The sequence below is a fragment of the Argentina silus genome (genome assembly GCF_951799395.1).
Source record: "Argentina silus genome assembly, chromosome: 1".
Classification (NCBI taxonomy): Eukaryota; Metazoa; Chordata; class Actinopteri; order Argentiniformes; family Argentinidae; genus Argentina; species Argentina silus.
The window spans coordinates 20,517,726-20,535,262 of NC_139655.1; positions in this window are offsets into that span (position 1 = coordinate 20,517,726).

The following is a 17,537-nucleotide window of genomic DNA, read 5'->3' on the forward strand; positions in this document are numbered from 1 at the left end:
CCTCCATCATTCTTAAATGGAAGAAGTTTGGAACCACCAAGACTCTTCCTAGAACTGGTCGCCAAACTGAGCAATAGGGGGAGAAGGGCCATCATCAGGGAGGTGACCAAGAACCCAATGGTCACTCTGACAGAGCTCCAGAGTTCCTCTGTGGAGATGGGAGAACCTTCCAGAAGGACAACCATCTCTGCAGCACTCCACCAATCAGGCCTTTATGGTAGAGTGGCCAGACGGAAGCCACTCTTCAGTAAAAAGCACATGACAGCCGCTTGGAGTTTGCCAAAAGGCACCTAAAGGACTCTCAGACCATGACAAATAAGATTCTCTGGTTTGATGAAACCAAGATTGAACTCTTTGGCCTGAATGCCAAGCCTCACGTCTGGAGAAACCAGGCACCTCTCATCACCTGGCCAATACCATCCCTATGGTGAAGCATGGTGGTGGCAGCATCATGCTGTTGGGATGTTTTTCAGAGGCAGGGACTGGGAGACCAGTCGGGATCGAGGGAAAGATGAACAGAGCAAAGTACAGAGAGATCCTTGATGAAAACCTGCAGCCAGAGCCCGGACTTGAACCCGATCGAACATCTCTGGAGAGACCTGAAAATAGCTGTGCACCGCTCCCCATCTAACCTGACAGAGCTTGAGAGGATCTGCAGAGAAGAATGGGAAAAACTCTCCAAATACAGGTGTGCTAAGCTTGTAGTGTCATACCCAAGAAGACTTGAGGCTGTAATTGCTGCCAAAGGTGCTTAACAAAGTACTGAGTAAAGGGTCTGAATACTTATGTAAATGTGACATTTCAGTTTTTTATTTTTAATAAATTAGCAAACATTTCTAAAAACCAGTTTTTGCTTTGTTATTATGGGTTATTGTGTGTAGATTGATGAGGAAAAAATTAATTTAATCCATTTTAGAATAAGGCTGTAACATAACAAAAAGTGAAGGGGTCTGAATACTTTCTGAATGCACTGTATCTAATCCCTGCATTCTGGGTCAAACCCGGTCTCTCTCCTCGTCCTCCGCAAGTCAGCCATTGAATGTTTCTTTCTCCCTGGTGGGGGTCAATCTGTCTGTCTACATATATCACCATTTTGCCCTGTCTCATAATCCTGTCGCATATCCCTATCCCCCTGCTTTTACAGCCCTGTTGTTTTATCGGGTGGTCTGCGGGTCACGGGGGGTAGACACACACTCGTAAAGCGCCCATTTGGGATAGACAGAGACTTTTTTATGGGCATAATTGGAAATTGGCAGAGCGACCATGTGGGCTGGAGGATTACGCTGGTGGCTCAGTTGGCTGCTCCCTGATAGAACCGTGCATGAACGTGGACACTTCCCTTGTTACCCAGAGGGCAGGAGTAGGGAGGGGTGGGGTGGGGGTGGAGGGCTACAAAAAAGTGATTTGTCTTGGCCAAAAGTATCTCTCGTCCTTCACAGATGGCTGAGCACACACACCCATTAGTGGTGAAAGAGAACAAGAGGAAGAGGAAGACAGAGGAGACACCTGTGTGTCTGTTTAACAAATAGACCCAGTCTCTCTGTGATCTACGCGCGTCGAGGATTTGTTTTATACGGCATGTAAATTGCATTCAATCACAGATGAGATACATTATGGATAATATCCAATGCAGTCAGAGACGAAAGTTACTGAGGCAAGCAGAATTCCACAACTCCTCTGAGAGAATTAGCATTTTCCCCTGTGGGCAAAAATCAGAGAGAGAGAGAGAGGGAAAGAAATGGTGAGAGGGAAAGGGAGAGAGAGGGAGGGGGACTGGAAAAAAAATGTCAGGAGTAGCGTTTGGATTACTTCAGACAAGAGCTTCAGTTTCCAAGGTTCTTTTCAAAGTTCAATGTTATAGAAGGTTATAGATGCCATAAAATCAATTCCCCCAAAAGATAAAAGACAACGAAATGTATTTCGCCCGTGATCAAAGCACTTTGTTTTGTTTTTTTCTCACATCTCTTTTTTTCTTTCCTCGGGGTGGGTGTTGAAGGGTTGAGGCATGTCAGTTTACAATCATGTGTTATTTATTGGGGGGAAGACCTGTGGTATGCTGGGTAAGAAGTTCTCCAACTGAGCGAGGTACAAGGCTGAGAGTGATTTCATGCACATCTCACCTCTCCCTAACCCACCTGCATTTAGATCACACTGTATTACCTGCTCTCTCTCTCTCTCTCTCTCTCTCTCTCTCTCTCTCTCTCTCTCTCTCTCTCATTTTCGGCATTGACAGTAGAGGTTTAATGTGTCCAGCAATACACAACAACAATCCCCACTGCTCCATTATGGGTGGGACAAAAAGAGTCACTGAAGTCACAAATCAGATATCTCTGGAGAACTGAAAAGTGAACCGCATCCAATGAGAGTGCTCCATTCTGAAACAAATGTAATGATGACTGCTGACTGGGGCGTGTATTTTAGTAACCAGTTTGGTGTGGGAGAAGAAAGATAGACAGTCTAATCATCACTATGGTGACCTGGTTAATTTAAGCTGTCTCTCTCACAGAGACAGGAAGTCTTTGAGATGACACATCCTAGATATTATCAGCTCTGCTATAATGACATCTGTTGGCTACATTTCTATTATTTCCTGAAATGTGATGTCTAAAAATAACACAAGTATGGGTGGATTTACAGGAGATTATAGTTCATATTTCCCACAAGATCTGACTAACATGGCTTTACGTCAAATTGGACTAGCTATTCTATGAGGGTTCTCTACTGCAAGCAGTATGTTTCACCATATATGTCTGGTACTGGCTTGTATGCATCAGATGAAGGTGATCTTAAAATATCATCCACTGTAAATGGCTGTGGTATGGCTACTCCATGCTGGCTTCAATTGCGTGAGAGCACAAAGTGCTCTTAAGAAATCCAAAGTCACCAGGCCATGTTCTGGTTTAGGTGGAGAGTTAATGTAAGTGAACAGAATGACTCTGAGGTCAAGGCAGTGCTGGTTCTTAAGTAGGTGATAATCGAGAGCTCCCCATTGGGGCTTTTAGAGAGCATCAGCACTGAACCATGGACGCAAAGATGCAGAATAGCAAAACATGTCCGACACCTCACAGCCACACAGGTCAGAGCAGTGGCCTCCTGTGAAAAGCACTTCCTTGAAAAGCAGGAACAGTACACTGCCCTTGTTGGTCCTTTTGCAACTTCAGCCCCTGAGCCTGGTGGCTTTTTAAATGCAGTCCTCACTCCCTTTCCTCTATTTACAGGTCAAGCTGAAACAATTAATTGTGCTCGCCGAGCAGAGTGCTACTTCAAAACGAGTAAAAAAAAATAGAATGGGGGGAAAGAAAGGATGGGGAGAGGGAGGACATGGGGAAAGGGCAAATAAATGGCAGCTTTTAAAAGGCAATTGCAAAACCATTAGGCATTGACAAGGAAAAAATAGCAAGGGGGATAAAAGTCTGCAGTGGGGGAGATGAAAGGTGGGGTGTACCTTTTATCCACAATTACTTTGCTTATCATGAAAAGGGCACAGACACAGTCCCCCATCGTGGCAGTCATACAGCATGTCTGTAGAACTGAGAGGATGTACAAGTCTGACATTAGAGAGCCTCACAACAGAAATGCATTGGAAATGTTCTTTTCCTCAACTTTTTCTCATTTCATAGACAGTAAAGGGAAAAGTACCATGACATACTGGCCAACATTGGATGAGTGATCACAGTAGCACTGAATGTATTTGTTGTGCAGTAGGATCTCAACAAGGTAAATCCCAACTAGGTATGAGACCATCTCTACTGACAGAAACCTTATGCTGGGATTTGGATTCAAACATTTCTGTACTAATGACAAAATTACAAAAATCTTGAAAGAGGAAATATGTGGGAGTTTGCTTCAAAATATGTGATAGGCTACACATTTAATATTCTACCACCTTGATGGCTCTCCTGTCACTGAATTAATTTGATCATACTGTATGTCAATGTCTCAGTGTGTGCTTTAATAAAAAATGCAATATGCATCAGGGGAGGCTGGTGGAGGAGGAAGGAATGTATGGAATGGAATTAGGAATGGTATCAAACACACATATTTCATACATATTTCATACCATTTCTTATTCCATTTTATGCATTGCAATGAGCCCGTCCTCCAATTTCTACCTTCACTTGCCTCCACTGGTACTGTATACATACAGTTTGGCCAACAACACTGACATTTCAGGGGCAATGCAACAATATGCACACCACCATGTCAGTGCAATGCTGTTGACTTCATTGCAATATACACTCACCGGCCACTTTATTAGGTACACCTGGCTAGTACCGGGTTGGATCCCCTTTTGCCTTCAGAACTGCCTTAATTCTTTGTGGCATAGATTCAACAAGGTGCTGGAAACATTCCTCAGACATTTTGGTCCATATTGACATGATAGCATCACGCAGTTGCTGCAGATTTGTCGGCTGCACATCCATGATGCGAATCTCCCGTTCCACCACATCCCAAAGGTGCTCTATTGGATTGAGATCTGGTGACTGTGGAGGCCATTGGAGTACAGTGAACTCATTGTCATGTTCAAGAAACCAGTTTGAGATGATTTGAGCTTTGTGACATGGCGCGTTATCCTGCTGGAAGTAGCCATCAGAAGATTAGATTAGATTAGATTCAACTTTATTGTCATTGTGCAGAGTACAAGTACAGAGACAACGAAATGCAGTTAGCATCTAACCAGAAGTGCAAAAAAGCAGAAAGTGCAGTGTGAGCAGTATATACAGGTAGTGCAGTATATGAGCAGTCTAGTAGTGCAGTATAGTATAAGTAGTGCAGTATATGAATTAGCAGTAGCATTATAAGCAGAATAAATAAATAGGATGCAGTATGAACAGTGTAGCAGCGTATGAGCTGTATAGGCAATACAGTCTAGCAGTATGTATGTATTAACAGTAACATTAGGGTAATAGCAGAATAAATATGGAATACAGTATAAACAGCTCTCATACAGATACAGATATGTGCAGTGTATTAACAGTAGTATTAAAGAAAATATAGGGATATGTGCAATATGAACAGTATAGACAGATTATGTACAGTATAGACAGATATGTACAGAAGAGCAGTGGTATGGAGTAGGAGCAGTTTGTACAAGTGTGGATGCAGTATGTACAGTTTATAGGAGTACTGTAAGGGTAGTGCAATTGTCCGGGGGGGGGGGGTGCCGTGGTGCTGTGCAGTGGTTGGTAGGCTGTCACCTAGGTGCAGAGTTCGAGTTCAGTAGGGTGACAGCCGCAGGGAAGAAGCTAGATGGGTACACTGTGGTCATACAGGGATGGACATGGTCAGCAACAATACTCAGGTAGGCTGTGGCATTTAAACGATGCTCAATTGGTACTAAGGGGCCCAAAGTGTGCCAAGAAAATATCCCCCACACCTTTACACCACACCCACCAGCCTGAATCGTTGATACAAGGCAGGATGGATCCATGCTTTCATGTTGTTTACGCCAAATTCTGACCCTACCATCTGAATGTCGCAGCAGAAATCGAGACTCATCAGACCAGGCAACATTTTTCCAATCTTCTATTGTCCAATTTTGGTGAGCCCGTGCGAATTGTAGCCTCAGTTTCCTGTTCTTAGCTGACAGGAGTGGCACCTGGTGTGGTCTTCTGCTGCTGTAGCCCATCTGCTTCAAGGTTCGACGTGTTGTGCATTCAGAGACGGTCTTCTGCATACCTTGGTTGTAACAAGTGGTTATTTGAGTTACTGTTGCCTTTCTATCATCTCGAACCAGTCTGGCCATTCTCCTCTGACCTCTGGCATCAACAAGGCATTTTTGCCCAGAGAACTGCCGCTTACTGGATATTTTCTCTCTTTCAGACCATTCTCTGTAAACCCTAGAGATGGTTGTGCGTGAAAATCCCAGTAGATCAGCAGTTTCTGAAACACTCAGACCAACCCGTCTGGCACCAACAATCATGCCACGTTCAAAGTCACTTAAATCACCTTTCTTCCCCATTCTGATGCTCGGTTTGAACTTCAGCAGGTCATCTTGACCATGTCTACATGCCTAAATGCATTGAGTTGCTGCCATGTGATTGGCTGATTAGATATTTGCGTTAACGAGCAGTTGAACAGGTGTACCTAATAAAGTGGCCGGTGAGTGGACATACAGTGCCCTCGGAAAGTATTCAGACCCCTTCACTTTGTCCACATTTTGTTGTGTTATAGACTCAATTTAAAATGGATTAAATGAAAAGAATTTGCCATCAATCCACACACAATGCCCCAGAATAAAAAGCGAAAACATGCAAAATTTCAGTACATTTATTAACACAAAAAGTGAAGGGGTCTGAATACTTTCCGAAGGCACTGTATAAGCCTACACAGACTTCTACACAGATGTTGTGTCTTGTGCGTGTACAGGACAAGTCACCTTCATGTTAATTCAACATTTTGCTTGACAAATCAATTGCAAAAGTCTACTGAGGAAAAACACTTTCTCCATCATGTTGATCAACATTGCCATGACCCAAGTCAAAAACAGTATTCACAATTTCAAATTGGGCGAAAATAAATGCCCCTCAAAGCTTCCACTGACTAAAGAGTAATTAAATTCTTTCATTTTTGCTCTCCAACCTCACCCCCTGCTGGTCTGTAGCCCAAAGATTATTAAAACTAATTTCCAAGTGCATTGACGTGGTAGTGTGCATATCGCTGCATTGCCCTCCTAGCATCCATGCACAGTTGGTGTTGGTGGTTGGCTGCACCATGTCTTCTTTTAAAAGCTAAATCAAACCTACCAGCTCAGTTAGTATTTTAGGCTGTCCCGCCAGGGTTAGATTGTGTGAGGAGGCCCCCATGCCCTCTTGGTATGCCCATAGAGAAGACCCTGCCCCCTCCAGTATGGTACAGTAGATCAGCAGAATCAGAGTCAAATATGTTTACTTAATACACAGCAGGTGTGCATTGACAGCCGATATCCACACACTTCCATATGGCCAAGGGTGTTTACCACCTGAAGCGATAAGAAGCATAATTAGTAGTTAGTCCATAAATATTTCCCAAGGTGTTCAGTTCACAACTTCGCTGCTTGATTCCCTATGGCAAATCTGATGAGGCGAGAGCAAAGGAAACTACAGTTTGCCCTAGAGACTCATCAATCATGTTGCTAGCCAAGTTCAAAACAATTTATTTAAAATCAGGGTTAGTTGATATGCCACAGGAGGGTGCTCAGAGTGCCTGTCAGAGTGCCTGTCCTCATTTTCTTCAGTTCAAGTAGAAAGGGTCCGAATAAAAAATTAAATAAAAATAATAAATACAGAAAGAGGTACACTGTTACTGTTTCCCATTTAGCTTACTAGTTAGCCAGCTGCATTCTCTGAACTTTCGTGAGCAAGAAAAGTTGCTAGCTACAGTACTAGTAATGCCGAAGAGTAGCAGGCGAGTGTGTTAGCTTGCTAGTATTTCTCAGATGCTAGCTATCAGTTTAACTAGAAAATGACGGCATCCAAAAAATAGCTTGTTAACTAGTATGACATCCATCAGGGTTTTGGGATAATCAGGAATAACATTACTCAAATGAAATTGTAACAATGTCCGTTATATATAGAAGCAGACGCAGTATTTTAGTGAGGGATTGTTAGTCCCGTTTATTATAACAAAGTCTCTGGCTTTTCAGCGCTTAATAGTAGAGCCACGACTTTTCAGCTGTCGTATCTCCTCACACTCCTTTTCCGCCGTTCCCAGCCGACCTACTGAAAAAGCAGAGGCACACACATCTTAAGCACTAGTCAACGAGGCTTTATTTGCAACAGGTGTGCAACGAAGCCTCGCCGACACAACCCTGGCCACGGTCCTGTAGCTCCCTCTACAGGCCGAACGCTGCATGTCCCCCCACAGAAATATTGGCCAAGTTTTTTGTTTTGAAAAGCCATAGTGTTGGTGTATGGATATCGCCATGTTAATAGTCCGGGACACCTTTCTCAGTTGTATGGTTGTCAAAGATGAATGCATGGCTTGGAACACAGTTTTAGCAAATCAGATCACATGTTTCTTAGGGCTTGTTTATTTACCTTTGAGCCAAAAGGTTGTTATGATTAAGCGTTACAATAGGTTGTGCGAATGTTAACTGGAAGGCAGGCTACCTTGACATCATTATATGATGTAATATGGTCGAGGGCAGTCAGAACAGATTTCTCACATCCACATAGGCTATTGGTCCTCTACATATAAATTCAACCATATCTAATCAGTGACACATAAGGCTAAATTAGCTGGAATTTTGGGATAATTTTAATAAAATCTCTGCTACAATAGTTCAGCCAGCTTGTATATTTCCATGTAATGTTGGTAGGTATAGTAAATAGCCAGTTACAGTTACTGAGAAATTTACCTCATGTTAGCTGATGGTTGACCAGGTTTGAAAATGCATCTCTCTGCTGTTTGACAGACGACGAGTCAAAAAGTATGAAAAATGAACTTCAACTGTTAATAGACAATTTGTCAGTTATCACTGGCTGGTACACTTTTATTTCATGTCACCCAAATATCAAATCATGTCGCCAATTATGATAGAAAGCAGTTTGATTGAGCATGGTTTTACATTATGTGTGGAGAAGAGAAGGCTGCCCTTGCCCCCAGCTGAAAATGTGAACATTCATAAAAACTATGATGTTTTTAATGATAACAACCTATAGGTCAACATTTTTTGCTGCTAGGGGATCTTAAACTGCCTCTTTTAAATTCCCTCTATCTGTCTTTTGCTCTATCTGGCCCTCCACATGTTCTTGGGGCTTGTGTTTGCTACAAGATTGTTCAGTCTACTTTGTTGTCCATACCACTAACAGGGTTAGGCTGGTGGAGGTATAAATCGCAGGACAGGCTCATTGTAATGCATGGAATGGAATGAGGTTGATACCATTCCTCATTCCATTCCATGCATTACAATGAGCCTGTCCTCCGATTTCTGCCTCCACCAGCCTCCACAGGCTAACTTGTACGTTCAGATGTTTAAAATAATACATTTATGAATAAATAACACAGAGAGCTGGCTTGACTTGATCTCACTGTCCTTACCCACAGTGCTATTGGTTTGTTGCTAATCCTCACAAACATGATGTGATGGTGTTGTAACAGCTTAATCTAACCTTGGACATGGAAGACTGGGATGAGAGTTGTATCCTCTCCCCAGTCACTTCCTCTCCCTGGCTCTCTCTCCCACTCTACCTTCCCCCTCCTCCCCCTCTAGGCCTAGCATTATGAGGAAAACAGATCTCACTACAGTGGGAGGAAGAGAGGGGGTGATACAGAGGAAGACACTAAAGGCCTGCTGACCTCTTACCTTCAGAGTATCCTCCCTGGAATGCCCAATGTCTTGACACTCTGACTGGTTAGATTGTGATTTACCCTCTGATCTAGGTGCCCACAAACATCATCACTACGCATACCCAGCATTATGAAAATTAGTTAGTAATGATATTCAATTAATTTGTTTAATAAATGTCATAGCTGACATGTAATTGTATGTGTATTTCTTTGCAGGTGTACCTGATTAATTTAATATTTCAGGGAAATGTAATCTTAATGAGGTGTCTGTAAAACCTGTAAACATAAAAAAAAAAAAAAAAAAGTATGTTAGACATGTTTGTGGAATGTTGACCGACCCCATCTTTTATAAATCTGTGAAGTAAATGTACTGTTAACCTCGTCCCCAGGCTATTGCACACATCACAGATAAGCTTGAAATATCAACCACTCAAAGTTGGCCTTAGTGGGAGTGGCCATCGAATTCTATAGTAGTGACCTTACTGAGTAAAATATGAGTCATCATTTAATTTGAGTGAATCACACTATTGCAAGGCATGGCACCAAATGGAGTCAGAACCCATTTAGAACTTGAGGTGTGCTGGCAAAAACATTCCCCCCTGGGTTGAAAGTAGAAAAAGTTCACCAAGGACATAGCAAGCAAGCTAATAATGATTTCACTGAGGACAGCAAAGCTTGATACAACCTCAAAATCTGTGGTCGATGTGTGTCGCACTTGTGAGGATAGCTACCACAATAGCAAGTACAAACTTCCAGTTGTGTCACCTATCCCCGACTCAGCCAGTGTGTCTAACCAGTGGGAATAGTCATGTAGAAACACACCACCAATGCTATGGCCAGATAATCCCATTTCTTTATTTTTCCTTTATTTTTCCTCTTTACATGTCCTTTGCTGTCAAGAATGATCAAGTCAAGATAAGTAAATGACAAATGCATTAAGTTAGAGAAGAAGACTTGTCAACAGTATAATTACTAACCATTGGTTACAATTACTAACCAACGGTGTGTACTTCATCCACCGTGATTCCAATTAGACATTGGAAACATGGGGCTCTGCAATTGGTTTGTCCATTGATCATTGCCAACAAAGGTCTCAGGCGAGCTAAACACTATCCTGAAGTCTCAGTTTGTAATCTTACTATCCTGGTGTTTGCCTCTACTAGCGATCACAGCAAGTATTCCTTTATCTTGCTCCTTGGATTGATCCTCCATGATCAACAGCAAAGGACATAACATCAGTATAATCAGATTGTCTGGCCATTGATGGTGGTGCTCTTCAGCTAACACAGAGCACAGTGTTGGCTATGCCTGGTACATTAGGCTTTTGCCATAACCCATTGACAAGCAAGCAAAAACGTCTCTTTTAGAGACTAGTTTCCTCAAACAAATCCCCTGTACATCCTTTATTGATGTTAGTGTGTGCAGTTTCCACACGTTTGACAGAACTGCATCATAAACTTCTGAAATGTCCATGTTGCAGAGTAGCTCAGTATATACCAGGGGGAACTTAAACAGTGGGAGGGTTAGGGGGAAGTTGTTGGAGATGATTGATAGATTCGATAGATGATTGGTTGATAGAATAAGCCAATCGCTATGCGCTGTCCGTTTTCGGCAGTCTTTCTTTTGGCTTAATGAAGACCAAGTTTACACATTCGGCAAAAGTGTCTGGGAACGAGACTAATGTACTCTAGACACATAATACCATTTTGATATTCAGAAGACCCCAGTGTTCTGTTTTTAGACACATTTGAAATTCTGAAGTTCATTATAAATTCAATCTCAGGTAAACTGTGAAATTACAACTATCAAATTTAAACTTTTACATTATAACCTCCTGCTGTATCAGGAGAAAGAATTGCAAAGATCTAAATCAAACCACCAACTCACAAATGGTGAAAACTAGTTTGGCATTCACTAAGCACAGTCAGAATTGTTCAACTTCTTCTCTACTCCTCTCTCTCCTTGTCGCTTTACAGAAACACACAATTCAATTAACTCAAGAGGCAACTCTCTGACATATTGTCAAAGTCTCCAAGAGAAGTCTTATTTTTTACCTCTCACAAACAACTTTTTTTTTATATCCTTCCGTTTTGAGCAACAGTACATCCACCGGTAAGACAACTCTCCTAAGTACACATATCATAGCATCAGATAATGCTTTATTTCTTAATTTTTCATGTGACGTTTCTTGTTTTATTATACATATTTGCAATGGGAAAAGGATTTCCAAGAGTACCTTGTGGGACAAATGACAGTGTTGTTGTGGAGTGATCTGAGCAATCAAAACTTTTTCACACTTGGAGATGCTAAATACTTTTTTGTATAAGTTTTATGTACAGATAAGTTCCAGGGAACCTACAGTATTGTACCTGGTAACTTTGTGTTTGGAGAATCACCTGCAGAGATTGTGAGCCTCTGATGTACAGTACACACTACTGTATATGAAGTGTGTACTGCTTTGATATACCTGTGTCCTGTGTTGAATTGGGGGTGTACTCACAAAGGGGGTTCTGTGTTGAAATACCACTTTGAGAGAGGACCTCAATGGAAATTACCTCCTACTTCAAGGCTAACACAAAAACCCAACTGCCTCAGCTGTTACTTTGTTTGCCTTGTTCTTTGCTTTGTAGCAAGTCTACCCACACATTGGGTAGCCATGCAAGAGCTTTTACAACTGTAGGAAGTGGTGATCAACTAAGTGGTTATCAAACTGAACTTTTTAGTGCCATCTGGAAGACAAAGTAGAGAAATAGTTGAAATATTCAGTGTCCAATTAGAGGTTTTAATGAACTGGGCTTCCCCCTGATTGTTTGATGAGGGTTCTGATTAACAGCTCAACCAGTGGAAGAAAAAAATATATGATCTGCGGTAATGAATTAAGCCCAACATGGAGGATAGGTCTGTTTTTAAGTGATTTGGAGGGAAAGTCTGTGCGCAGCACATTAAGGCTCTCTAGCAGAAGCAAATAGAGATTTGCTCAAATGTACGTGTAGGTGCCCCATCAGTAATAATCAACAACCTTCTAACTGTACCTGTGTGATTATGCTTGAGTCACTGTTGATGCCATATCTGAAAAATATGACCAAGAACATGAACATGATCAACAGTAGGTACAGTAATACTGGGTTAATGTGTCTGGTCAAATGGAAATCCTGCTCAGATTGCAAAGCAGCATAGGTGTTGATCTGCCTCCCACTTGCTTTTATCAGAATACATGAGTGAGCATGAGTGAGTGAGCTTTTAACTATCTGAGTTTCTCTCACAGGCGTCTGATTCTAAGTAATGATTAATAGCAGAACCATAGTGCATTGCACGTTTCCCTATAGCAACCACATAAGTGGTTGGAGTGCTGCATTTTCAATGTCTTCCGTTTTCTAAAGGGAAAAACAAAACAATGACAGTTAATTACAATTAAGGGAATGAGTCTCCTCCATCTTGTGCCAACCTTCCCTTAGCCTTGGGCGTTCCACTCCTATGGCTCCATCATCGGAACAAGATACAAATGAGAGGGTTGGGACGACAAACCCTTTTACAAGAGCCAGCTGGATGCCCTTGGCGCTCTTTCTCCTCTTTCGTTTTACCTGCGCTCTCTCTAATTATTCCTCTTTTTAATCACCTTCACATGAATAGTCTCCACCCTTCCACTGTCACCTTTCGTTTATTAAGCATGATGTATGGTTCATTGTGCCGCTGTTCGGTGTCCTCTGAAAACGACTTGAACACCTTTTCCATGGCTTGGCTCTTCGGCTGGACATTTACATAGGCCTATGCATTTTTACACAAGGGCCATGGAAAACACAAACCTTGAGGGGGTTCACGGTTGCCACAGCTGGGCCTCCGTTGGGAATGCTGGCGTGGCCCGGAGCAGACGGAAAAACTGCCGCCACCTCTACCGGATCAAAGTCACAGGGAACGCCTGTGAGTTCTGCATGTCATGAGTGCCTGGGAGAACAAGGGAAACACAGAGTCGGCTGTGCCAATTCATTCATCATACTCTGTTACCCCCCCTGGACCAGGTTCACTCTGTGTACAGCCTCCCTCAGTAGTTGTGAGTGCACAAGACCTGGATTTAATGCAGAGGTGTAGCTACAAACCAAACATCATTGCCTCAATGCCCTCTGTGTTGGAACTGGAACTGAGGTTGTTGAGTTCTAGCTGTGTAAATGCGACTGGACAATGAGATGGAGTTATTATAGTAATACTGTAGCATTAGCTTGAATTGTTCTTATTACAGTGGTATTATTCTAAATGACTACAACTACAGTACATGGCCAATCAGAAAGAAAAAGTCTAAGCTCATTTTTCACGGAGAAGAGCCTCACGAACGCGTCTCCTTCAGATAAGTTAATTACCTCATGTCCTCCAGCAACATGGCAGCATCCCCTCAGCTCCCAATACAGGAAGGAGAAAAGAAAAAGAGGACTGCATGATCAGGTTTTAAGCTTATGCTAATTAATTTATCCATATTATCTTCATCATGTAACACACACCTGGTAATCACGGCCACAAACCATATATCGCTATCAAAACAAGGTTTATTAGCATAATTAGTTACACGTGAGAAAAGAAGCGAGGCGATGATGAAAAGATGGAGTTGATGTAAGATAACTATTATCTTTTCATTAGTGCTTAAGGAGAGGGAGAACATAAATGCATACAGTATTAGCAACGTAACACAACTCAAAAATAGGGTTAGAGTAGTGAAATAATGCTTATTCATGTGTTACAGTATAGTACCTCCACTAACATGTACATGGTCTGTGAAGTGACTTGACCAAATATACTATAATGGTGTATTCTGCTGAGGAATTCAGAATTAAGATGTAGTATACAGTATATAGCAATGAAACACAGTACTCGCTTGTCATTATACAAAAGTATACAATCCTTATAATGAGTTGGCTCTTGGCCAGTCACATGGTACGTTAGCTAGTGTACTATGTCTCCAGGGAATACCAACAGTTGGACATGGAGTAACAATGACTTACATGGACATACATCTCCATGTCTTTGTTTGGCATCCTTTGATTAAGTTATGCTTCAATGCTACACACCACCGATTTGTTGGGAGTAATTGAATCATCTTGTCTTAATTTGATGTACTGTATCGTGTCCTTCACTCTATCACACAATCAGTCAAGAGATAATCTAAGTGACACTGAACTGGAGAGGATCTATGCTGTTAGACAGAAGAGATCTTCTTGAGTGTTCTATTCTTCTACATGGACATGACCTCGTTTAAACTGCTGATATTCAAGTGCATGCCTTAGTGCATACTCTGCATGTTCAGCATCTTGTAATGTAAGTGCGCTTTACGTTGATATACAGTATGTCTTATTGCCTTTGTGTCATTGTCCTTATGCACTGCATCTTGTCATGCTTGTGTACTCAAAGTATGTTTTTTCCTATTCAATGCTCATGTACAGTATGTATATGGGCATGTAGTGTAGAGTAGCGATAATCCTGTATGCCACTTTGCCTGCAGCACCTCTCGTGTGTGGGCGTAATGTAGTCCCATCACAGTGTTAAAGCCCTCCTCAACTCCCCCCTGTTAACAGTGATGCTGAGAGAGAAGTAACTGCATAGAGAGAAGACAGGATACCCCTGTTGAGGTGTGATTATTTTACTTGATTATTCCAGCTCCACCTCACCTTTGAATAAGCTTGGGGGAAACATCTCCTCCCTCCCTGGCTTAATGGCTAATACAGTCATGTTGGTACACAAAGTCAATGCCGTAGCCGACAAAAGCAAAACAAACAACTCTAATAATCCTCACTAAAAGCAACCTGAAAAGTCAGAGTCTGCACCTCGGAGAGAGCTGGGAGGAATACAAAAGACATGTATATTTATTTTTTCACTTTATTACAGAGAAAGCTTTTAAGTCTATTAAAAGGAGAGTGCTCTCTCGCAGGTTGTGTGTGTCTGTTCTACTGTGTATTATTACTCCCCTCTGCTGGTGGCAGGTGAGAACTGTATTTGGAATGCCGAGTTGGAAGAACTTTTTTAACAGTATCTTTACCACCTTGTGCTTATTACCGTAGTCATTTTGCCATCTGTATTGTCTATGTTTACCACAGAAACACAGACTGAATGTAGACTTACTTGTCAACCTAGCCCCTCTTTTGTTTCCAAGTCTAACAAATGTTGAGTGTATTCCCCTTTATTACATCTCTCTCTCTCTCTCTCTCTCTCTCTCTCTCTCTATCTCTCTATCTCTCTTGCTCTCTCTCTCACACAGACCACTCTTCTATCTTTTTTTCCTGCTGAGACTGAGCTGGGGAGCTCCACTCCTCCTCCGCTTGCTGCCTGACACATCCCCTCCTGAGTTATGGGCAGCCTTTACCATTCCTCCCCCAGCCCTCCCTGCCTCCCCCACAGCCCCAGTGTACCCTGTCACGGATGGTCACCTCCAAACCATAATGCTTTGTTTTGTGTCGCTTGTGGGCGCAGGGGTGAGGCAGAGTATGGATGAGTCCAATCTCTCAGGTGTCCATTCCTTTACGCCCTCAGTCAGTCAGTCACTCCCTCTCTCTCTGCCATTCTCTCTCCCTCACCTTTCGTTCATCTATTTATACAGGCTGGTCAATGCTACGTTTTACTGGTAAATGACCTGCTTACATCCCAAGCATATGCCTCACTGTGACATTCAGTCAGGAGTCTATTTCTCTGTGTACAGTTTCAGTTTGTTTGTTTCTTTATCTGTCTGTCTGTGTATGTGTGTGTGTGTGTGTGTGTGTGTGTGTGTGTGTGTGTGTGTTTGTGTGTATCTTGAATGTATTCATTGATCCTCTTCCTTCCTCAAGTGATTGATAAACCAGGCACATGCGCCCATTATTTGCAGTTTTGGATGGTGAATATTGAATATGAAAAGAATAGGATGCTTTTTGAGTGCAGGAATGTGTTTAGAGACAGCTGTCTGCCATGTGTCTGCATACTGAAAGCATAGGCGACAACCAGAATGAACTAATAACTGGCAGTGACATTCACTATGTGTGACTGAGGCTGAAAAGTTTTGGCAGAACTGAAAATAAGTCATACACTCAAGTGCCAGATGGATGCATTTAAGATCTCTAAACAAAAAATAGTTTTGCCTGAAGGTCACCATATGTCAGTCTCATCATTTACACTGTGATGTAGCACAGACTTGACCTGAACACATTCTAACCCAGATTCAGAGAGAGCAGTTATGTTAATTGCACTGATAAGCAATAAACCATCACCTTTGAAGAGATCAATTATTCCCTTGTGTCATATGTTTATTCTGTAGCATCCCTACTTTATCCCCACATAAGTCCTTTACAAATGTTTGTCAGTGATGTTTTAAACACTCGTCAGGGAGTTGTTGGACGCTGTGCTTTTGTTTATTCTTATTTCCAGAGCCTCTTTTCCAGAGTATCTATCCTCCTGCTGTTGTCACCGGGCCTAACCCCCTCTCCAGCTGCTTGGGTTAGCCATTTCTCTGGGGGGATTTTGTCTCCTCTCTCTTAAGAATCAGAAACAGGTTGGCCTCTGCTGAGGAAGCACTGGCGTAATCCCTGAGCTCAACTTCAAAAAGAGCCCTAAAGACTACACTCTCCACAGCACAGCACAGTGCGCCCCACTGGTGGGAACAGAACAAAAAACACACACACACACACACACACACACACACACACACACACACACACACACACACGCACACACTTCTATTTTCCTCTACCCAGACTTTCTCTTTGTCTTCTATACCGACACTTTGGCAGGTGAAGAGGTGAAGAGAATAGGAGTGGAGATGCAAAGCAAAAGGGAAAGAGAAATAGAACAACAACAAGAGCAGAGAGATAGTTTCACTTACCTGTCCCTCATATAAGATCATGCAAGGAATCCAAAATAGGATAAAGGACAAGAGAGAAGAACACAAGGAAGAGCGGTGACATAGCTGTCGTCCCACCATTGATGCTCAAGCTCTACATCCGAATGCAGTAAGGGAATGATGAGAGGAGAGGAAGAGATGGTGAGTAAGTGGAAGAGAAGGAGAGAGGTGTACTGTTTCTTTTTTTTAACTATTTTCACTGTGCTGGATCTTCTCTCTGAGGACTGCCTGGCTGGTGCAGTCAGCAGATCCAGATCCAGCCCATGGAGGCCTGAGGAACAGGAATAGGAAGGAGCAGACTGCTGATGGAAAACATGGCTTCAGGAGGGCTTTTCTTTCTCTCTCTCTCTCTCTCTCTCTCTCTCTCTCTCTCTCTCTCTCTCTGTCACGCTCTCGTCACTCTCAATAACTGTTGATC